The sequence below is a fragment of the Phyllobates terribilis genome, unplaced genomic scaffold (assembly GCF_046119375.1).
Source record: "Phyllobates terribilis strain yellow unplaced genomic scaffold, ASM4611937v1 Scaffold_1__5_contigs__length_1240528914, whole genome shotgun sequence".
NCBI lineage: Eukaryota > Metazoa > Chordata > Amphibia > Anura > Dendrobatidae > Phyllobates > Phyllobates terribilis.
Window position 1 is genome coordinate 594011618 of NW_027362761.1, and position 24667 is coordinate 594036284.

The following is a 24667-nucleotide window of genomic DNA, read 5'->3' on the forward strand; positions in this document are numbered from 1 at the left end:
CCTCCTGCTCTTTCTCCTTTGCCACCACCTCATCCATCATTTATCACCTGATGCTTTGTTTTAACAGGAGTCATAGAACTGGGATAGTAGCAGGAAAACATCCAGCAATCCTCGGAGGAGGTAGGATATGCGCCAAAACGTTGACCACCTCAGGCCTAGCCGCTACTACATACATGCGCTTTCATTCCAAGGAACAGGAAGCTAAGGAGATATATGGCCTCATGATCATGAATAATTCACTCGTTGTGTAGTAGGCCGACCACTGCTGCTGTCTACCTTCTGAACCTTGTGTTGAAGCCTGATTGACCCAGGACCCGCAATCCTCTATGTCTGGAGGACATGTTGCATCCCAGTGTCCAACTGTGTCCCGGCTTCCACAATATTAACCCAGTGTGAAGGCGTCAGTGAGATGGACCATCCCTGGCCACATTCACTTGTCCACGTGTTTGTGGTTAGGCTGTCCTTCCCACTAAATGCACTGGGGAGGGCACAGGTAATGTTTTGGTATGCGTCTCATTTCTTCCATGGACCACTAGGTCCGATGAGAAGATTGGACATGTGCACAGAGACAAAGAATATCATGAGAACAAGCGCTATTCGTGGAAATCATAGATAGCACTCGTCTTGAGACTATACACCGATAGGCTGCCTAATAAACAGTAACTCGGGCATGGTATACTAGGCTTTGATCTATGGCAGAACCGAAGGTCATCCTTAGGTCTCCAGTAGCTCTAGCAATCATTGGCTTTCTGCGCTAGCTCTGCAGAAAGCCAACGGAGACATAAGACCACTGGCTGTGGTCACTTTAATTGCATCAAGTGAAGAGTTAATTAAGCAAACTGTGACAGCACTCAAATTCCTCTGCTAGGAGGGGGATTTAAAAGCTGCAAATCAGTAATCACCCAAGGATCAGGATCCCTGGGTGAGTAATCACAGCCCTTTCACATCCTAATGTGAAGTGGCAAGTCTAAGGACATGAAAGGACAGTGCAGTGACAGGAAGTGGTTAATTGTTATAACTTCCTTCATTCTGAACATGAATACGGCTTCTCCCCAGTGTGAATTCTCAGATGTTTAACAAACTTTGATTTCTACAACATTTTCCGCATTCTGGGCATGCATACGGCTCCTCCTCTGAGTTCTTTGATGCTCATCACTCTTTCTGTGCCTTAAAGCCCATTGAGATGAGTAGATGATTGTAATAGTGATTTACTATATGATCATCAGAAGTGACCTAATGTTTAACTCAGTCAAAAAATTACATGTAACGATTATTGTGTACAAATAATTGCTTTATCATTTGTCGCTTACAGGTGTTGTAATGGAAACAACCTCCATCTCCATTGCATAATCAATGAGCGTGAAATTATTTATTACATTACAAAAATATTATAAACACTAAATCTTAAAAAGGTTGTCCCACAAACCAAAGGGCACAATAAATCAATAGATCTTGGAATAAACATAAGTTCCACAGTTGGATGTGTTAAAAAATATTTTTCCTGTGCTGAGATAATCTCATAAATGTGCCCCTGCTGTGTACTGTGCAATGACTGCGTCTGAACGTGTAGGAATATGGTCTGATCATACCACATCTCTTGGCGGTGGAGTAAATACAAGAGTATACAGAGAGGACAGAATGGGTTCGTAGATGCTGCTTGTGAGACAAAACATTTCCTTGTCTCGCAGAAAGAATCACCTGGGATCCCAGTGTCATGATTCCACCCCTCACTGTCCTCGACGCAGTGAGTGAAAGCTTAGCTGCCCTATTCAATCAATATTGTGAATGGCAGCTCATCCGTCCATTCTGAGGCTTGAGCATGCTGAGCTGTCAGTATTGTGAGTGACAGTCCATGCGACCAATCAGGGCAGGGTCATGGTAGGTGTCTCGCATTATGGACGATTACCTGGCTTTTAGTATCTGAATATTGACACTCATAGCTTTATCTTGGTGGTGTGTGTGTGCCTTTGGACCTTGCCTTTGACCATCCATTTACCTAGCCCCTTTATCTTGATGAGCTACCTTCCTCGAATTCTGACCTTGAACTGTGACCTGACTACACCTTTGTCTTACCCCTCTGCTTATGATGAGCTCTTTATGTATTGGGCATTGAACCTTTGGACAAACCTGTCTCACGGCTTGTCCATGAGTAGTGTGACTCAGCACCACACCATGCTGTCTTGTCTATATACTCTGTATCGTCTCTAGAGTAAAACATAAAAATGTCTTTAACCCTGTGGAAGTCCTTTGATGCTCAATCCTACTTGATTTAGAGCTATAATGTTTTCCACATTCTAAATTTGAAAGTGTTTTTTCCCGTGTAAATTCTTTGTTGTTTAACAAGATCTGATCTAATAGTGAAATATTTTCAACATTCTAAATATGAAGCTGGCTTCCCTTTGTGTGAGATCTTTCATGTCTACCAATATGTCATTTTTGGGAAAAACATTTTTTCACATTTAGGGCATGAAAATGGCTTTTACCCTGTGTGAATCCTTTGGTGTCCAATAAGATTATTTTTTTGGTTGAAGTATTTCCCACATTGTGAACATGAAAATTGTTTCTCCCCTGTGTGAATTCTTTGATGTCTAACAAAGTGAAATTTCTGTTCAAAACATTTCCCACATTCTGAACATGAATACGGCTTTCCTTATCTGTGAATTTTCTCATGATTTACCATTTGTGATTTCTGGGTAAAGCATTTTCCACATTCCTGACATGAAAATGGCTTCTCCCCTGTGTGAATTCTCTGATGCCTAACAAGATCTTGTTTCCTGGTAAAACATTTTTCACATTGTGGACATGAAAATGGCTTCTCCCCTGTGTGAATTTTTTGATGTCCAATAAGACTTGTTTTTTGGTTAAAACATTTCCCACATTCTAAACATGTAAATGGTTTCTCCCCTGTGTGAATTCTTTGATGTTTTTTAAGAGTAAGTTTCTGGTTAAAACATTTTCCACATTGTGAACATGAAAATGGCTTCTCCCCTGTGTGAATTCTCTGATGTTTAACCAGATCTTTTTTCGTGGTAAAACATTTTCCACATTGTGAACATGAAAATGGCTTCTCCCCTGTGTGAATTCTCCGATGTCCAATTAGAGTTATTTTTTGGTTAAAACATTTTCCACATTCTAAACATGAAAATGGCCTCTCCCCTGTGTGAATTCTCTGATGTGTAACAAGATATTGTTTCATTGTAAAACATTTATCACATTGTGAACATGAAAATGGCTTCACCCCTGTGTGAATTCTTTGATGTGTAACAAGATATTGTTTCGTGGTAAAACATTTTCCACACTCTAAACATGAAAACAGCTTCTCTCCTCTGGTGTGATTTCTTTGATGTTTAATAAGAATTGTATTTTGGGTAAAAGATTTCCCACAATGTGAACATGAAAATGGCTTCTCCCCTGTGTGAATTCTCTGATGTTTAACAAGATCTTTTTTCCTGGTAAAACATTTTCCACATTCTAAACATGAATATGGCTTCTCCCCTGTGTGATTTCTTTGATGTTTAATAAGAATTGTTTTTTGGGTAAAATATTTCCCACAATGTGAACATGAAAATGGCTTCTCCCCTGTGTGAATTCTCTGATGTGTAACAAGATCTTGTTTCGTAGTAAAACATTTCTCACATTCTAAACATGAAAATGGCTTCTCTCCTATGCAAGCTTTTTGATGTTCAACACCCAGTCTGTCTTTTCTATTTTGCTTTACAGTCTGTGATGAATCAGGAGATAGGATCTGTGTAATAGGATCAGATGATACATTTTGGATATGAGGGGCAGAGGGTATATCTTTAATATTGGCATTCTCCTCATAGGCATATTGAATGATATTACAATCATCTGAATTACAATGTGAAGATACCGGATGTCCCTCTGGGTTCCTGGTACAGTCATCTACAAAAAATAAAACTAATTATATTATCTTTTAGCAATGTAACCTCAATAATTATACTAATGTTTTATGACATTATAAAGAAGAGATTTATATAAAAAAAAAATCACTCATTAGCTGACTAAAATAATTTAATTGCAAAACAGATCACAATTTCAGAGCAGGGAGCACTAGGTCACGATGTTACAGTTTTCTCCTTCTGTGTTGAAGACATTTTCATGTTTCATATGTCTGTGAGAGTGTGAAATGTGATAACAGCAGGAGAGCACTAGGACCCTGTGACTTTTGCCTGGCTGGGCTCAGAGGAGGGGCAGTGCTAGAAACTGTGTGTTTTCTAAGAGCGTCTGATGTGTGAGAGTCTAGACAGGAAGTCTGTGAGAAGGAGCTGCAAGAAGACACTGTCTTTACACTCTTCCATGTGGAGTTTGTTTACCCTTTTCTGTGTTTAAGAACAAGTGCTGAGCTAGGGAAGCTGTGTGGCTCTGTGGAGTTTTGTGGAAGTCCATGCTGAGTGGATTATAGACTTTGTGCTGAAGGAGCAGCTAGTAATTCCTATGGGAATGGGTCCGGTGGTCGCTCGCGAGGCAAATGAGAAGGGGGCCCACTTTGGGAGTGAAAAGACACTCCAGTGGCTACAGTGAGTCCTCTATTGTCCTGAATTGGGGGAGATGGTGACAGAGGCGTGTCGGCAGTGCTGGGTCTGTGGTCTCAGTAAGAGCCCTGAGCAGCGGGCGCCCACGCAATCTATTAAGACTTCTGCTCCTTTAGAGCTGCTCATGATTGACTATGTCCTGATAGGATACTCAACGTCTGGGTATTCCTATTGCTTGGTAATGACAGACCACTTCACCAAGTATGCTGTAGCAGTGCCGACAAGAGATGAGACGGCGAAGTCGGCGGCTGAAGCCGTGTGTCAATATTTCATTCAGGTGTTTGGGTGTCCGCAAAGAATACACTCGGACCAAGGGGCATGTTTTCAGGGGGCATTGATGAAGGAGCTGTACCAGCTGTATGGTGTCGCACAGTCGAGAACGACACCTTACCATCCCCAAGGTAACGGAGCTTGTGAGCGCTTTAATCGGACTCTGTTGCAGATGTTGAGGACGTTGGAGGGTAAACAACAGGTACGCTGGCCTGAGTATCTTCCCGAATTCATGTGGGCCTACAATAATAGAGTGCACAGCACTACTGGCTACTCACCACACATGTTGATGTTCGGGAGGCCAGGGCAGGAAATTGAGGATTTGAGCATGCCAGATCCCTCCTCCAATCCCCCTTGGACCGCATTAGAATGGGTTTGGGAACACGGCGGCGATTGAGGGTGGTGTATCAGGTGGTGGGTGATCGACTCAGTCAGGTGACCCATAGGGACACGCGCCCCGTGCAAACCGAGCCTTTCTCCCCGGGGGATAGAGTGTTGGTGAGACTCAAACGACGGTTCGGAAAGCTGAGTGAACGGTGGGAGGCGACTCCATTCCTGGTAAAAAAACGACTGAGCCCTGAGATTCCAGTCTACGAGGTTGAACCAGTGGGGACAGGGGGACCATCCCGTAATCTTCATCGTAACATGCTACAACGGTGCTGGTTTAAAGATGCCGTCCCCGTTTCCCCGGAACCACAGGCCGTGTCGGGAGGGGTGGGCATCCCTAATACTCTCGAATTTGATGGTGGGTCTGTCTCCGCCCCTTCTTACTTACCCCCTGCGACCGATCTGTCCCAGTGTGGAGAGAGTATTGAGAATGTGGTATGTCCTTCAGAGAACGGGGAATCAGGTCCGTTACCTGATCCGTATGATGTGACACAGGGCGCCACACCTCAGGAGGGAGCAGCCTCATTGGCTCCCGTTGAAGAGACATCTGCTCCCTCGGGAGCCGAGCCTGTTGGGGTGGGTCTCAGGAGAACTACTCGAGCAACGGCGGGTATACCACCACAACGCTATGCACAAGACGACTTTGAGTGGGGAGGTGTGTCGAGGACGCCAACCTCTAGTGGGGTGGCATGTGAGAGTGTGAAATGTGATAACAGCAGGAGAGCACTAGGACCCTGTGACTTTTGCCTGGCTGGGCTCAGAGGAGTGGCAGTGCTAGAAACTGTGTGTTTTCTAAGAGCGTCTGATGTGTGAGAGTCTAGACAGGAAGTCTGTGAGAAGGAGCTGCAAGAAGACACTGTCTTTACACTCTTCCGTGTGGAGTTTGTTTACCCCTTTCTCTGTTTAAGAACAAGTGCTGAGCTAGGGAAGCTGTGTGGCTCCGTGGAGTTTTGTGGAAGTCCATGCTGAGTGGATTATAGACTTTGTGCTGAAGGAGCCATGAGTCGAGTGATGAAGGGACTGAGTAATTCATTTCTGTGACGGAGCATGCGGTTGGTGTACTGGATACCAGTGAGAGACTTCGGGAGGAAAGTAGGTTTCTGGTGCCATTTCCATTGAGAGGATATTGACAAGACTTTGTGAAGAGATCTTCCCAGATCTTAATCTGAGGTTACAGGACTAAAGTCCCCAGCGTGTGGGCTCGGCATCGGCCGACAAGACAAGGAATTTTTTGCTGCTTTTATGAACTTTGTTTTTGTTTTGGCGCCAAAGTTTTCCGGGACTAGCTGCAGCCACCGTGATTCACAGGCCTGTGATAGACTGCATCTGAGGTTAACGGTACCATAACTTTAAGGTATCCTGATAATAAGGGTATAAGAGCAATTGATATAGTTTCATGCATTATTATTGTTCATAGTGGTAGGATTGTATGCAGCGTGCCATCTCAGGGGGTCCCCATATACCGCCTCACTAGTCTGACACTGTATTTTTAGGTAAAATTGTTCCAGATCTTTAGAATAATTCACATAAGCTGGAAACCTTGAGATTGGCACATTGATTTCAGCTCTTGCTGATTGTGTGTATTTAGTAGAGACAGTGTCCCAGGCAGAACCTTAGACTGATTCATTCAATACTGAATTTTAGTCTAATCCCTGTTTTAGTAAAGAAAGTGTTGTTTACTTCTGTCTCTGTCTCAGTTTGTGACTCACTGGATCTCTCTCGGACCTCCGGTCATTGCATGTCTCATTGCTCTTTTCTAGTAAATTGCCCGGTGGAGAATCATAAGTGAACCTGTAGGTCAGAGCTGCTGGGGGCGTCCATCTCACACAATCCCGGTCACGTCTGCTACATTTACTTTAGCAGAGAGCATAGCAAAGGGGAGGAGAAGTATGGTCATGGTCAAAGAAAACCGATCAAAGGATCTCACTGAGGAGCCCTGTGATGTACACACCTGGATAAAGGGTGTATAATGAAATGTATAGTCATGTGACTGATAACACGGGCATATATGTAGTAGGACTGTATACAAGGCTACACCAAAGAGAAATCATCTACAAAGAAGCCTGAAGTTTTATACTTTTTCTATCACTTTACTCTAGAAGTGGATACACTAAAATGATACATTCATTATACAGCCGCTCCTGCCTTTACCAGCAGCAACCGGAGCTAGCTCCATTCACTGCTGTTTAATCATTTAGACGCAGCTGCAATGGGTAAAGGGAATCTGTCACTAGGTTGAACAGCATAATGTAGGGGCAGAAACCCTGATTCCAGGAATATGACACTTACTGAGTTGCTTGCTGTCATCTTGATAAAATCCCTGCTTTCTCTGCTGCAGATCTAGCAGTTATCTTACTGTTGAGCTCTGTATAACTCCGTCCGCACCACTGATTGGCAGCTGTCTGACCATATACAGTTTACACAGAAAGCTCGTCAAAAAAGAGAAAAAATCCAGCACCAAATAAAGGAAAAGTTTCTTATGGATAAAAATCTAATTTATTTAGATCCGTTAAAATACAATAAAATGCATTATTCATTAATTTTTAATGCACTTTATTGTATTTTAATGGATCTATATAAATCACATTTTTATTCATAAGCAATTTTTCCTTTATTTGGTGCTGGATTTTTTCTCTTTTTGATGTGTTTTGCTGTCAGTGAAACTGGCCCCGCTATATCCGAGCATCAGTCCTGGTACTTCATTTGCCCTGGACTTCATGGTGAGCTGCCAATCAGAGGTGGGGGTGGGGTTAGACAGAGCTCATGAATACGCTGGACTACCTGGCAGCAGGTTTACTAGTCCTCCAGTGATAATCCCCATGATATTATCAAAACTACAGCAAGCAGCCCAATGATCAGGGTCTCTGACCCTATGATATGGTGCTCTGCTGATTAGGTGGCAAAAACCTAATGACAGATTCCCTTCAAGCTGGAACAAGTAAGACTAAAAAATGAGTAATAAAAATAGTTAAATTAATAAAACAAATAAGAATACATACATACACACATATTATATATTTTACCCTCGTGAGGGTCTGGTTACCCTTCTGAGGGCCACACTTCCTCTCCAACTGATCCCAGGGAAGAAGGTTGGCGTCCGCTGCATTCATGGTGATGCTAAAAATTATCCGATGGCCAGAGTGGACATTAAAATGGCCAGGACTTGTTGCACCCCATTATTATACGCAGGGACTTTTGTTTGTTTTGGGATCTGTGGGGGAAGGGTTCAGTGGCTTGGATATAAAACCGGTTAACCCTGAAAAGGTATCACCACACCCAGAGTTGGGTTTCCCTTCTGTGTTCTTGTGGGGGATAAGGAGGTAATGTCCCCTGAGACTGACACTCCTGAGTTAGGGGTGACCAGTGAGAATTTTGGGTCCTCCCAACATAGGGACCTAACTCTGAGGGAAGCCTTTAAGAAGGTGATAAATGGTATTGCACAGGAGCTGGGGGCTGACACAAGATTTCCATGTTTTATGTTGCGTGGGGAGTTGTTGTACAGGGTTACAAAAGTGTGGGAGGAGTTTGTGGAACAGTTATTAGTGCTGGGGCCCTATAGACCGAGGGTGTTGAACATGGCCCATTCACTTGTCTTGGGTGGCCATCTGGGAGTGGAAAAAGCACGAACGGATCGTGCAGAGGTTCTATTGGCCTGGATGTCACCGGGACATCTGAAAGTATTGCAGGTCCTGGCCTACGTGCCAATTAACCGCTCCCACCTCTCACTTTCAAAGTCCCCTCTTGCCATTGTCCATCAATGAAGTGCCATTCGAGAGAATTGCTATGGACTTGGTTGGTCCCCTGGTTAAATCTGCTCTTGGGCATCAATATATATTGGTCATCTTGAACTATGCCACCCTCTATCCTGAAGTGATCCCCCTGAGAAACTCCTCCACCAAGAGTATAATTCGTGAATTGATCCACGTTTTTCCCGGACAGGGTTACCAAAGGAGACCCTGACCGACCAGGAACCACCATTTATGAGTAAGGTGATGAGGGAATTGTGTAAGGCCCTGCAAATCTCCCAACTAAGAACATCAGTATACCATCCTGATGGATTCTTGGAAAGGTTCAACAAAGCTCTTCAGAGTTTGCTGAGGAAAGGACGGTAAAGTCTGGGACTGCCTCCGGCCATATTTGTTGTTCTCTATCTGAGAGGTTCCACAGGCCTCTACTGGGTTCTTGCCAATTGAACTCCTGAAAGGGCGCCATCCGCGGGGTCTCTTAAATGTAGCAAAGGAAACCTGGGAAGCCGAAGTCACGCCCCACAGGAGTGTCATCGAGCACGTCGCCCTGATGCAGGACAGGATTTTGAAGGTGATGCCCATTGTAAAAGGACATCTCCTCCAGGCACAAGAGGCTCAGGCCAGCCAGAGTGAGGCAATTCAATCCTGGAGACCGAGTCCTTGTGCTAATTCCTACCGTGGAGAGTAAATTCTTGACAAGGGCTGTATGAGGTGGTGGAAAAGCTTGGTGAAGTGAACTATAGGATTCATCAACCAGGAAGATGTAAACCATACGAGGTCTACCACTTCAATCTCATCAAGCCATTGCAAGACAGAGAGCCTGTTGAAACTCTGTGGTTGTTGGGCCAGCCAGAAGGTAAGGTTGGAGGAGTCGCAATAGCAGAGATGCTGTCGAAGGCCCAAAAACATCCGTGTCGGGAATTGCTGCAGAAGAACAGGGACCTGTTCTCAGAATTGCCTGGGTGCACAAAGGTCTTAGAACACAAGGTTCTGACGGAGCCACATGTGGGGGTGAACCTGAAGCTGTATCGAATTCCTGAGACCCAACGAGAATTGATCTCCAAGGAAGTGGATCGTATGTTGAAACTCGGTGTCATTGAGGAATCTAAGAGCGGATGGTTAAGCCCAATTGTCCTGGTCCCAAAACCCAACGGCAAATAGAGATTTTGCAAAGACTATAGGTCTCAAATTTCAAGGCATATCCGATGCCACGTGTCAATGAGCTGATTGAAAGACTTGGGTCAGCAAGGGACATAATAGTTGATGGGAGGTATGTATCACAGAGATGGTTGTCATCTGTGATGTAATCCTGGAATGTTGCTCTAGTGCATCTAAGCACTAAGAGGATAGTTTGTTACTCTGGGCCAGCTTCTATGGGTAGCCGGAGAGATGAGCTGATCTGGCTACCCACATACCTCATCTCTAGGTGTGGTTAACAAGTTAAAATGGAGGCCGTTGTTTGGCACATCATCTGTGTTTGGAGGGAGAAGGCCTCCTGTTGTTGTCGCCAGACTGAGCCAGGGTACTGGACGCTATCCAGCCTGTGTACCAACAGGACTGGCTACCTAGAGACTTTGCCTAAAGGACCTTGTTTTGCCTGAACTTAAGGCTGTTTGCTTTCCTTTTTGCTGATGAACGGTTTATGAAGTAATAAACCGAGATGGACACTTAAATGAAAAACGCTTGCTGTTTGCCTCCCGACGCACCCACGTGAGTAGAAACCCTACAATACATATACATACACACACATGCATTTTTGTGAAATAAGGTAATGTAAGGTGTGGCCAAAGGATATCAACACAGTTTGTTTTCTTTATGTAAAATGTGGCAAAAAGATTTACCTGACTCAGAAAAGTCACAAAATGTTGCAAGTCTTAGAGAGGACACAGCTCCTCAAATTGCTGACATATTGGGGCGCGATCACAGAAACAGCAAAAGTTTTGTAGTCAACAAAAAAAGGGAAAGAAAGGGTTGAGGAAAAAAGACACAGAATAAGTGCCAAAGAAATAAGTGCCAAAGAAATCGCTGGTCTCTACACGCCGGGTATTCTAACATCACTGTGTTGCCAGCTTGTTACTGCTTATCTGAGCCGACAACAGAGAGGGCGCTGTCATTGTGCACATCGTAAAGGGACTAGCCCGTCCCCTGAAATGAGCATCCCTAATGATCAGGGAGGGGGCAGGAGCTGCGACAGTGACCCCCTAATAATGACCTGTTTGAGTATTCCAGCATGCACTGGGATGCTCAAACAAGCGTCATCAAAAAGGAAGTGGGGAAAAAAATAGAAAAGCAGACAGTTTAGTTAGGTAAGGATACGGAAATTTTTAATGCAAATATATTAGAAAATAGTTTAGATTATGGCACTAAATAGATAGGGATTTAGAATGAAAATTACTTTGATGTGACGCTGAGTCACTCATGGACAAGCTGTGAGACAGGGTAGTCAGGAGGTCCGAGGTCAGATACCAAAAGGGCACGTGGTACAGAGGGGCAAGACAACGGCATGGTCAGATAACAGTCTAGGGTCAAATACCAGGGGTAAGTCAAGATAAGGGAGTAACAAAAACAAATAGTCAACGGGCAAGTCTGGGGTCAGGTACTTGCCGGCAGAGAGCGTCAAGAGCAGAAGGAATAATCCACATGAATGGTCACAACAAATCCTAGGTCCAGCAACAAGATCAGAGAAAGACACAATGAGACACGGAGCTAAGCACACACCAAACAAAGCGAAGCTACAACTGACACTGAACTACTCACAACTAGCCAGTTAAATAGCTAGCAAATCAGCAAGGATGGGAGGCACCTGGAGAAAAGTCCACAAGCTTGGCCAGATTGAGCAGCAGGCCTGTTGATCAAAGTGCTGACAGCCCATCACACCCCAGCAACAGAATGGATGACTGGACTGTCACTCACAATGCTGACAATCCAGCATACTCCAAATCCCATAGGGCGGCTTAGCCATCACTCACAGCATCCCCAGGCCACAGTAAAGGATGAAGCTGTGACTCTCTTCTAGGGGGTGAGGGCCACCAGACGCCCAGGTTTCCAAGGAAACCTAGAATGAAAGACCTGGATCAGTTGATCGGTCCTAACGGATAAGGCTGGAACCCAGGATCTCTCCTCTGGTCCATATCTCTCCCAATAGATGAAGTGTTGGAGGGAATTACAGACCCTCTGAAAATCCACAACTGTCTGTATCTCATACTCAAGACTGTCATTGACAGCAGGAGGAGGCGGGGATGAAGGCGAGACCACCGAGGGGACAAACTCCTTTAACAAGAATCTACTGAAGACATTAGGAACGTGGAGAGATGTAGGAAGCTTCAACCTAAAGGCCACCGGATTGACCACTTCCCAAACCTCATAGGGACTGAGGAACTTTGGACCCAACTTAGCTGATGGTGCCCTAAATTTAATGTTTCTGGATAACAGCCAAAACCCAACTCCCACTTTAAAAACAGAAACCGCCGAACACCTTCTGTCAGCCTTCATTTTTGGTGAACTTGAGCCTGCCCAATATTCTTTTGAACCTCTTTGAAAACATCCCCAAGCCCCCTGACGACCTCCACCCCACAACCCACAAAACTCAGAACTTATCCTGGAAAAGTCTCCAAAATGGGGATGAAAATAATAATTACAGCAAAATGGTGAAGTTCCAGTGGATTGATTGACCCGACTGTAAAAAGGCAAACTCTGCAATAGGTAGGAATGAGGACCAGTTCTAAAACTGAGCCGCAGCAAAACACCTCAAAATTTGCTACAAGGATTGATTTGTCCTCTCTGTCTGACCGTTGGTTTAAGGGTGGTAGGCAAAGGAAAAAGACAAGTCAATCCCCCAGTTTCTTACAAAAACTCCCCTATCAGACACAATATTAAGAGGAATTCCACGCAACCTCACCACATGATGAATAAACACAATGCAGAGTGTTTTTGCATTAGGCAACCCTGATAAAGGAACAAAATGAGTTTGCTTACTGAATCAGTCAACCACCACCCAAATATCAGTTTTCCCATCAGGCAGATGCAAATCCGTGATAGGAGAGCACATCAGAGACATTATCAATAAACGAGATACTCCTATAGTTTTGTAACAATAAAAGGTTTTAGTTTAGTTTAGTTTAGGTTGAGTTTAAAACTCAAGGGCGGCAGAGAAATTCCCCTCTATTGTCTAAAAACTTATCGCTCGTGGCTTTTACTAAACGCAGCATCTTAGGGGTAAAGACTAATGATGATGAAGCATGTTCTATTAACCCTTTCCAGGAAGCACGCCCGGGTGCTCGCCGAGTATTTTGGCTTGCTCAGCGTATCATTTATTGTCGCCGCACCGGCAAGTCTCATGGCTATTATACAGCTGTGACACATGCAGAGATAGCCTGTTCACCAGGCAAACCAAAATACTCGGTGAGCACCGGGGCGTGCTTCCTGGAAAGGGTTAATAGAACAAGCTCGATCATCACTAGTAAAGACTAAGATCAGAGTTATCTCCACTCCCAATCATTATGACCAGAGCCCGGCTGTCAGTCGCGGTTATTTGGGGGGACGTCTCCATGTTCTGTATTCTGTCACCAAACACTGACATGAGATTAATAGGAGCTAATGGTTCCTGAGTCACAAATTGGACAAATACTTTCCTTCATCAGAACTGACATCAGATGATGAAGAAATCGGCCGCTCACATAAGTATAATTCATCTCCCGCTGTATATTATCATCCATATTATAAATGCACGACCTGTGACATCACATATAACAGGATCACATTATTATCTATTCAGATTGTGGCTGAACAGTGAATATTCATCTAAAGCTCCTCACCTGGGCGGTTATCTGTAGGGGTCTCCTCTTTACACCGCTGATCGCCCCTCACATTTCTCTCTGGAGCATTAATATTGTTCAGATCTTTATCCGGATCCAAAAGCTGCAAAACAAATATTGTAAAAGTCCCCGATGATTGGAGAAGTCACCAGGAATAATGGTGAGAAGATCCGGCCATGTCTGTGGTCAGCTGTGATCCTGCCGTCTCCACCGCTCTCATTACACAAGTATAAAACATCTAATACTGGAGGAGAAGACAAGACTGAACACAAGGAGGTCACAGCCGTCTACACATCATAGGGGAGATCTCCATCTACCTGATGGTCCTGTGCAGGAGGAGGAGCGGGACATCTCTCTGGGGTTGTCCTCTTACTGGAGAGACCTGCAGGAGACACAGACAGGACTGACATCATTATTACATACAGAGAATTATAGGCCGTGTGGATTTAGTCCTGTCTATCACCTGGTGATGTCCGGGGCCGGTGCTCCTCCATCATCACCTCCTTGTACCGATCCTTATGTCCTTCTAGATACTCCCACTCCTCCATGGAGAAATAGACGGTGACGTCCTGACACCTTATAGGAACCTGACACACACAATGATACCGTCATCACCCAGAATCCTCCAGTGCTGTCCTGTATAATGTCCCAGCATTCCCAGCAGTGTCACCTCTCCAGTCAGCAGCTCAATCATCTTGTTGGCTAGTTCTAGGATCTTCTGGTCATTGATGTCCTCATGTATCCGGGGGTGAGGTGGAGGCCCCGGGATTGGGCTCAGGGTTCCTCCCCGTCCTTCAGACACAGGGGCCTGACAGCGATCACTAGAGGTCTTCTTCACTACTGTGTAATCCTGAGTGTGGAGACATTAATAATCACTACAGACATTTCCAGAGTCCATCACCTCTCCGGTCATATCACCTGTTATTCCCATAGATAATGAGGTCATGTGATGACATCAGAACCTCTCACCTTTCCGGTCATATCACCTGTTATTCCCATAGATAATGAGGTCATGTGATGACATCACAACCTCTCACCTCTCCGGTCATATCACCTGTTATTCCCATAGATAATGATGTCATGTGATGACATCACAACCTCTCACCTCTCCGGTAAGATGGAAGATTATCTCCAGGGTGAGGTTTAATATCCTCTCCGACATCTGGTCTCTGTCCTTATTCATCCTTGACGAGTCAATCGGGAAAGTCATTTCATATAGAATTTATTAGCAGAGGATCCTTTTTTGAAGGAACCTAAATAGAAAGAAGATGAGACGATATAAAAATGACACGTTATGTCAGTTGGTCACATCTGCACATGATGGCTGCAGTCAATCACTTGGTGGAGTGCTGATATCAGTATGTACTGCACGAGGCTGCGGAATACCATCAACAGCAACAATGGTCATGTGACATACATAATGTCATTAAGTTACACTTAAACAACAATCACATCATTAACATCTTCCTGACATAGGACTTAGTTTCACGGAATACATCTTGTCTCTGTAGCGCCGGCGTCCCTGCCCTCTGCTAGGCAGGGACGCTGTTCCCCTCACCTCTCTGCTCCGTGCCCGGCGTCCTCCTCCCGCTCTGCTGGCAGCGCGCGCTCCTTCCCGGCCACTGTGCTTAGGGCGCGCGCGCTCTCCCTCCCTCTTAAAGGGGCCGCGCGCGCCGTCCTAAGGTGTCCCCGGCCAATTGCCGGAGGACCTCCCATATAAAAGGCACCTCCTCCAAAATGGAGGTGCCCCAGCAATGTTGTTGCACTGTTCACTACTCTGCTTCAGCCCTCAGGTCCCGTTGCCAGTTACCTGCCAGTTACCTGCCAGATTCCTGCCTGATTATCTGCTACCTGCCTGCTAGTCTGAGGTCCGACGGTCTGCCTTACTACTCCTGTCAGTCTGTCTAAGGACCAGCCTGCCCGCTCACCTGGGAGCGCACATCAGCCACCTGCCTGCTTGCCCGAGGTCCGACGGTCTGCCTTCCAACTCCTGTCAGTCTGTCTATGGACCAGCTTGCCCGCTCACCTGGGAGCACACACCTGCTACCTGCCTGCTAGCCTACCTGGAGGCTCCGCCGTCACGTGCTGTGATCACCTGCCTGTCCAGTGACTCCTGCTCGCTCACCTGGGAGCGCTCATCTGCTGCCTGTCTGCTAGCCTACCTGGAGGCTCTGCCGTCACGTGCTGTGACCACCCGCCTGTCCAGAGACTTCTGCCCGCTCACCTGGGAGCGCTCATCTGCCGCCTGTCTGTTGGTCTTCCTGGAGGCTCCACCGTCACATGCTGTGACCACCCGTTCATCCAGAGACTCTCGCCTGCTCACCTGGGAGCTCACGTCTATCATCAGCCGCCACAGGTCGTACCAACCCTTTATCTAGAGACTGCCCCGGTCACTTGCCGTGACCATCTGCCCGTTCATCCAGAGACTGCCCCGGTCACTTGCCGTGACCATCTGCCCGTTCATTCAGAGACTGCCCCGGTCACTTGCCGTGACCATCAGCCCGTTCATCCAGAGACTGCCCCGGTCACTTGCCGTGACCTCCAGCCCGTTCACTCAGAGACTGTCCCGGTCACCTGCTGTGACCTCCTGCCCGTCTTCCCTGGTCGCCACCCGCTCCCTTACAAGGACTGCCCCCTTGTATAGTAGCTCAGAGGTTCCGCCTCCCAGACCCGTTACAGTCTCAATCTGTGATGCAGGCCCAGAAGCTGAGTCCGCATCTTTCCCGGCAGATAATGGCTGTGTTATGCAGCTATCATCTGCCTTTAATACCTGAGAGTGGAGCACAGTTCCGCTTGCAGCTGTTAACTCCTTTACTCCGCAGTCTATTTTCAGCTTTCTGACCGGGCCAAATGTTATTGACGCACCCCCTGGGCCTGTGCTGTGCAGGGGGATACCCGGAGCCGGATCGCTGGGGGTTGTAGTTCTCCGTGGCGGTGACCCGGTCCGTGCCCAGGGCGGTCAAACCAGTGGCAGTCTATTGGTATTGTAATTGTCCGACTACGCCACCCGTGGATTGCGGTCAGTGGGGACCGCCGCTGCGCTGCAGACCGCTGAGGCTGATGTAGTTTGCGCAGCCGAGTATGGGATAACTCCCCACGGGAGAAGTAATGCCTCAGGGCAGCTAATGTGGATGATGGGAGTGATGGTGTGAGCGTCCCAGTAGTAATGGTGCTGGTGTGGCGATGAAACACAGAGACGTGTGGTGCAGTTCAGGGTCTTTACTGATGGTATAAAGCAGACCCTCCCGGGAGTACTGGTTAGCAGTAGGGGCCTGGTCAGTCTGTGAGCAAGCAGGATCTCCCCTGGCCAGGTGGAGTTGTAGGCCTCCCCAACTATCTGCACTCTTTCCTGGCTACCTTGCTCTATGCGGGTAGAAGTAGCCCACGTCCCTGAGTATACCGTGTGGTGCTCACCCGTATGGCCGGTGACTTGGGGCCTTCCGTTAGCCTCCGCTTCACGATGGCGGTGCTGGTCCCTTGCTTGTGACCGTGCCTTCGGGTTTCTAAGGCCAGAGGACATGGAATCCCCTGCCGGTTGGATTCTGCTGCTGGACCTGGATGTCACCCACAGCCTCGGACTCCGTGTCCGGGTTAGTGTCTTCAGCCAAGGCGAGCTTTCTAGCTTCCAGCCTCTGGCACTCGCTCCTGCTCCTACAGAGCTCCTGTTGTAACTCTCCCTGTGTCTGGAACTTCACTGTCTAATCCCGCCCCAGACCCAGTTTATAAGGGCAGATTCCTCCCCTCCCAGGTCTGGGTGGGCCGTGTTGCATGCTTAGGGCTCCTGACCAGAGAAACCTCCCACTTGCTCTCAGACATAATATCTCTATTACTGTGGTAACCAGACCCCTGGGGTGCCACATTATTATTCTGACCACTATCAGTTTATGTGGTAATAACTTTGGAAAGCTTCAACAAATCCCAGTGATTCGGAGATTGTTTTTCGTGACATGTTGTACTTTATGTCAGTGGTAAATTTTTGTCAATATGATTTGTTTTATTTCTGGAAATAATGAAAATTTGACAAAAAAATTTAACTAGTTATACCACTCAAAATAGTTAATAAATAACATATCACATGTTTAATCTCACATCAGCATCATTTGAAACATATTTTTTTATATTTTTTTTGTTAGGAAGTTAGAAGGATTAAGGTTGCGTGCCCACTATGCGTTTTTCAAGCGTTTATGCTGCGGAATTTCCGCAGCGTAATCGCTTAAAAAGCGCTTGGTAATCCCCCCCATGGTCCCCAATGACAAGCCGCAATGTCAAGGCCCATGCTGCAGATTTTTCCGCAGCGTTTATGCTGCGCTCAAAAATCCGCAGCATGTCCATTAATTTTGTGGAAGCGCTGCGTTTTCGCCGCCATTGACTTGCATTAGAACGCGAGAAAAGCGCATCACTGAATCTGCAGATGTGGAATCCATGCGTTCTAATATGCGGATGGTAGCCCGGTGTGGAGGAAAGGAGACTCTCCTCCACACCCAGGTACCATAGAAACTGTAAAAAAAAGAATAAAATAAAAAATAAAGATTATATTCACCTTCTGATGGCCCCCGGATTCCTTCTCTGTGCTTGCCCGCAGATCGAGTTGGACTGGAGGACCTGCGCTGACGTCACAGTCATGTGACGGCAGGTCCTATAGTACAGGGCAACGCGATCTCCCGGCAGCCAGAACAGGAGCGCAGCATCGGAAGGTAATTATAGGTTTATTTTTTTATTTTTTACCATTCTCTCTGGTCACACTATATAAATCCATTCTGTATGCATGGATTTATATAGTGTGACCAAGTTGACAAGCACTTTCCAAGTGATGCTAAAATCGCTTGGAAAGCGCTTGACACTCGCATGCGGAAATGTCAGTGAATAACGCTTCACATCCGCATGTCCCTTGCAGGAAAAACGCATGTACAATCCGCAAGTACAATCCACACATACAATCCGCATGTACAATCCGCATGCGTTTTTTTCTGCCAGGGAGATGCAGAAATGCTGCAGAAATTTTCTGCTTCATTTCTGCATCGTGGGCACATAGCCTAAAGTTGATCTGCAATTTATTTTTCCAACCCTAACAAAATTTACAAAACCAATTTATTTTAGAGGCTACATCCATTTGAAGTGACTTTGAGAGGCCTATGCGACAGAAAAACAAAACAAAAATGACACCATTTTAAAAACTGCACCCCTCAAGGTGCTCAAAATCACATTCAAGAAGTTTATTGATCTTTCAGATGCTTCACAGGAATTAAAGAAATGTGGAAGGAAAAAATGAAAATTTTACTTTCTCCCATAAAAAATATAGCTTTAGCCCCAAAGTTTGCATTTATAAAAGGTTAATAGGAGAAGTGGAACATACAATTTAATGTGCAATTTTTCCTGAGTACACCGATACCCCATATAAGGTGGGAAACTACTGTTTTGGGTGCACAGCAGGGCTGGGAAGGGAAGGAGCAACATTTGACTTTTGGAGTGCATAAATTGGAATACATAGCGGATGCCATGTCGCATTAGAAGAGCCCCTGATGTGCCTAAATAGTGGAAACCCCCACAAGTGACACTATTTTGGAAACTACACCCCTCAAGGAACTTATCTAGAGGTGTAATAAGCACCTTGAGACCACAGGTGCTTCCCATAATTTTATAATGTTGAGCCGTGAAAATTAAAAAATAAATTTTTCCTGTAAAAATGTTGTTTCAGCCTGAAATTTTTCATTTTCACAAGGGTAAAAGGAGAAAAAGAACTGTACAAATCGTTGTTCAATTTCTACTGAGCACACTGATACCCCATATGTGGCGTAAAAGTACTGTTTGGGCGCATGGCAGAGTTTAAAAGGGAAGGATCGCCAACTGAATTCTGCAGCGCAATTTTGCCTGGAATAGGTTGTGGACGCTATGTCACATTTGAAAAGCCCCTGACATGGCAGAACAGCAGAAATTCCCACAAGTGACCCCATTTTGGAAACTACACCTCTTGAGGAATTCATCTAGCGGTGTAGTGAGCATTTTTAGCCCTCAGGCAATGGAAAATTACCATTTGTTCCACTAAAATGTTGCTTTGGCTCCAAGTTTTCAATTTTCAAAAGGGATAATAAAAGACAATACACCATACAATTTGTTACAGAAATCCTCCTGAGTACGCCAATACCCCAAATGTGGTCAAAAGCTACTTTTAAGGCATAGTGCAAAGCTCAGAAGGAAAGGCACCATATTGGGGTTCAGATTTTGCTGGAAAGGTTTGAGAGTGCTGTGAAGGTGGGGAAGAAGGCATAACACCTCTCGTAAGACCCACATTGTTTTTAATGTACTGTATTATATAAGTTATCCTCTGGGAGGCTACAATTCCTGTTAATCAAAGGTGACAGGGTTAACAGTAGGGCCAGCCCTTGGTTGGGTAGGAGGATTGGGGAACTCTGTGTCAGTTCATGTTTATTTGTTAGTAAGAGAGAGATGAGAAAGGACATCCTCAGAGGAAAGTGATCATCGCTGGGTGTATGTGTAGTTGAGACCTGGAAAAGAAATCAAGTTTCAGCAAGGGATCTTCAGTGGCAGCAGTGTTCTTCCTTAAGCAGGCAAGTTGAGACACCTACAGCAAGAGACATTTAGGAATGTTTTTAGTGTTGAGCAGACCTAAAAGCTGCCATCAGTGGGGCAGTGTCAGCTAGGCTGGGGCCTGTTTAGTAAGGCGACAGCCGGAGAAGCTCCCTTACGTTGTTCTCAGGAAGTGTAGTGGTCACAGTGAAACACATCAACCCTTTGTGGCACTATAATCGGATGATAGAAGTGATCAGCTTACCCTGCAGTTCTACAGTAACGTACATTTCAAGTATTGTTATCGCCGTCCATAACCACCGTGAATATGCCTCTGCATTGTGCAGAAGAAAACAGCAAGCTTATTTCCTGATATCCTCAGTATATAAGTTTAATTGTCAACTTTTACAAGCTGGTCTGGTTTCTTCATTGTAGGGTTAAAGGTCCGGTGCTGCACAAATTGTGACAGAGCTGAACCTGAAGGTGTCTGCAGAACCAACACACACACACAGTCAGGACCCCGTTTTTATGTTGCGTGCCGGGGTGCGAAAGACGAGTACCTCACCCACAGATACCGCCCTGCGCCACGTTACAGTGCCATGTCATATTGGCAAAGCCACCGAGGTGCCAGGACAGCAGAACCCTCTATAAGTGACCACATTTAACAAACTACAATTCTCAATGAATTCGTCTAGGTGTGCAGTGATCATACTGACACCACATGTGCCTCACTGAGTTTTATGCCATTGTGTGGTGAATAATGAATAATTATATTTTTATCTCTAAAATGTTGTTTTAGCCTCAAGTTTTTATTTTTTATAAGGGCTAAAAGGAAAAAATGGACCTCTCAGTTTGTTGTAGAAATTTCTCCCCAGTACGCCAATATGCTACATGTATTCGGGAACTACTTTCCAGCACAGTGGTAAGCCGAGGAGGGAAGGAGTCAACAGTATCACTGTGCTGGATTGGCCAGCAAACTCACCTGACCTTAACCCCATAGAGAATCTATTATAGAGAATCTATGGGGTATTGTCAAGAGGAAGATGAGAGACCCCAGACCCAACAATGCAGACGAGCTGAAGGCGGCTATCAAAGCCACCTGGGCTTCCATAACACCTCAGCAGGGTCACAGGCTGATCCCTCCATGCCACATTGCCGCATTGATGAAGTAATTGATGCAAAAGGAGCCCGACCAAGTATTGAGGGCATTTACTGAACAGACATTTTAGTAGGGCAACATTTTAAAAATCATTTTTCAAGCTGTTGTTATAAAGTATTCTAATTTACTGAGATAATGACTTTTGTGTTTTTATTGGCTGTAAGCCATAATCATCAACATTAACAGAAATAAACACGTGAAATAGATCACTCTGTGTGTAATGACTCTATATAATAGATCCCTCTGTGTGTAATGACTCTATATAATAGATCCCTCTGTGTGTAATGACTCTATATAATATATGAGTCTCACTTTTTGTATTGAAGAACTGAAATAAATTAACTTTTTGATGATATTCTAATTTAGTGAGAAGCACTTGTATATATAGCAGGATGTGGCCATATATATGGTTATAGATTGACTCCCTTGAGCTCTCAGAGGCAGACACAGGAAACACTTTGGGTCAAAGTCTGCGACTGGTTTATTACTTCATAAACCCGAAAACAAAATAAACATGGCCTTTCTGGCAAACCAGCAAAACAAAAGATAACTTATAGCGCAGTAGCACAGTCCACATACTTGTGGGTTTTCGCCTGCACAGGTTACCCTACGCTCTGTCTCCAAAACACACCAGGAAAAAAACAAATTTCTGGAGATTTTACAAAAACCCAACACAAGATGGCTGATTAACCTCCTTAGCATCTAACATGCTTGAGACAAACTTCTGGGTTTCACATCACGGAAGACAGAAACCTCCTTGACACATATCTCCCCTCACATACATCACCAGTGACCCTGTCACTATACACACACATATGCATACATATACTGTATACCAGGATGGGGGTAATTCCGGTCCAAATCTTGCACCGGGGCCCATCAGACTCTAGTTACGCCACTGACAGTACTGCTTAGCCACACGGCGAGGCTCGGGAGGGACGGAGTGCTATTTGACTCTTGGAGAACAAATTATCATAAATTAGTTTGCGGACTCCATATACAGAGCTCCTAAGTGCCTGAAGAGCAGAATATCCTCTCAAGTGACCCCATTTTGAGAATTACACACCTCTGGGAATTTATCTACAAGTGAAGTGATGATTTGACTCCATGGTTGTTTTCCAGAAATAAGCAGTAATGCATGTGGCTGAGTGAAAATTGCAAACTGCCGTGGTAGTGACCAGTGCGTGGTAGTGACCAGTACGTGGTAGTGACCAGCTCGTTTTTTTTGGAGACAAGCACCCGTAAATTAAGCAGGCTTGTATCGTTACAGAAATGCCAAACATGTGGACGCTAAATGTGGTTTAGGCACACTGGGGCTTAGAAAGAGGGGCGGGTATTTGGATTTAGAAGAGCAGAAGCTGCTGGGTTTCTTTTAGGGGTCGAGGAGCCAGAACACTTTTCCAGATCCTTTGCTCCCAGTAACATGGTAACATATTTCATTGACTGATGACGGCCCTTAGTGGGGACTTGCTTTTCTTGTGGATTGAGTTGAAGCAATATTTGAGAACATTTTGGATTACATTTAACTTGCGCTCTACACTGAGCACTTACATCGGGGTTTACATCTAAGGGCTCAGTCACATTAGCATATAAAAATAGCTCTGATGTTGCTCTTGAAAAGTTGGACGAGTGGAAGCCGTATGTTTCAACTTATGTCATGCGAGTGTGCAATTTTTTTCCTCACCTCGCTTTCTTATAACATCTGTATGACATGCATTTTTTAAATCACCTTTTACATATTGTAAATTTCTATGTAATTTAAAGTTAGTTTACAAACTAATAAAGCAATCTTATATAAAAGAGATAGAATCGATGTCCTGTAGATATTTAATGTCACAAGCCCCCTACATATAATAAACTTGTACCCTTTAGTGCATTTCAAATGGCACTAAATGATGTTTTTTAGCCTTATTTAACCTATTAAATATAAAAATTATAAAAATACATGACCAGCCAAGGTCAAGCAGACAGCTGTGGGCTGATATTATCAAGCTGGGAAGGGCCTAGTTTGGTCTTCCACATATGTGGAAAAGGTGCTCGGGTCAGATGAGACCAAAGGAGATATTTTTGGGCTAAATGCAAAACGTTATGTGTGGTGGAAAACTAACACTGCACATCACCTTGAAAACCCCATCCCCACCATCACATATAGTGATGGTGGTATCTAGTTATATTGCAACTGTGTGCTTCTTTAGAGGCTTCTCTGGGGGGCTTGCACTTTTAATCCTCCCTCATAGTTTCTGCAGCATCTGGGAGGGAGGAGTGAAAGTGAACACCCCCATAGAATACTGTAAAGAAATGCCCAGTTGCACTAGAACCAGAGGTTACACATACTCCTAACTTCTTCATCCCACAACCACAAACAGTTATTCAACACTTTTAACTGCCTCCTCGGCCCACCATTTTCCCTTCCAACCTCCCTCATCTTTGCAGAAGATTTTACCACTCATTTCAAAAACGAAACCGAACAAATCAGGCAAGTCTTTACTAATGATTCACCACATTCCCTCCATATAACAGACCAATGCTCTTCCCCCATAACCTTCCTCCCCACCATCACTGAAAGAGAGCTTTTTCATCTCCCCAAATCACGTGGTGCACTTGATTTTCTCTTCACTTGGTGACAAAGACCTTGTCCTCTCCTGGATCTCCTCATATATCACTAACCACACATTTAGCGTCTCCTATTCCCATGCTACCTTCTCATCCCACCCTCTCACTGTTCTCTGTGTAGGGACCCCTACTGTTTTCTATCTATACATTCTGGCCTGGGACAACTTATGAAGTCCAATGCCATCTATGCGCTGATGATTTACCTCCCTGGCCCAGAATCCCATATCCTCCTTCTTCTCCTCACGCTTTCTAAATTCAATGTGAACAAATCTGAACTCATCTTTCCTCCATTCCACTGAATTCCCCTACCTGATCTATCTATCACAATAAATGGCATTTTGCTTTCCCCTGTAGCGTAAGTCTGTTGCCTTGGAGTAACCCTGACTGCCTTTTCCTTCAAAGAGCAAGTGATGACACAGGTTCTAATTTTAATTAGCTAGACATCTAGATTTGTTAGGTCAAGAGAAATACACTATTGTGTTTGTGTTGACTTTTGATTGTGTGTGTTTTTTGGTGGGTCAAGAAGGACAGACTAGTATTTGTATAACCCTGATTATTGACTTCTCCTGGTCTGTGAACAATGATGTATGTTACTGTGCT

The 24667-nt window shown here is 45.0% G+C and overlaps 1 pseudogene; it reads right to left on the minus strand.

The window, feature by feature from the left end:
- Window positions 1-1323: 1323 nt before the first annotated feature.
- Window positions 1324-14683, minus strand: LOC141272719 (uncharacterized; annotated as a pseudogene).
- Between the last annotated feature and the right edge of the window lie 9984 nt (window positions 14684-24667).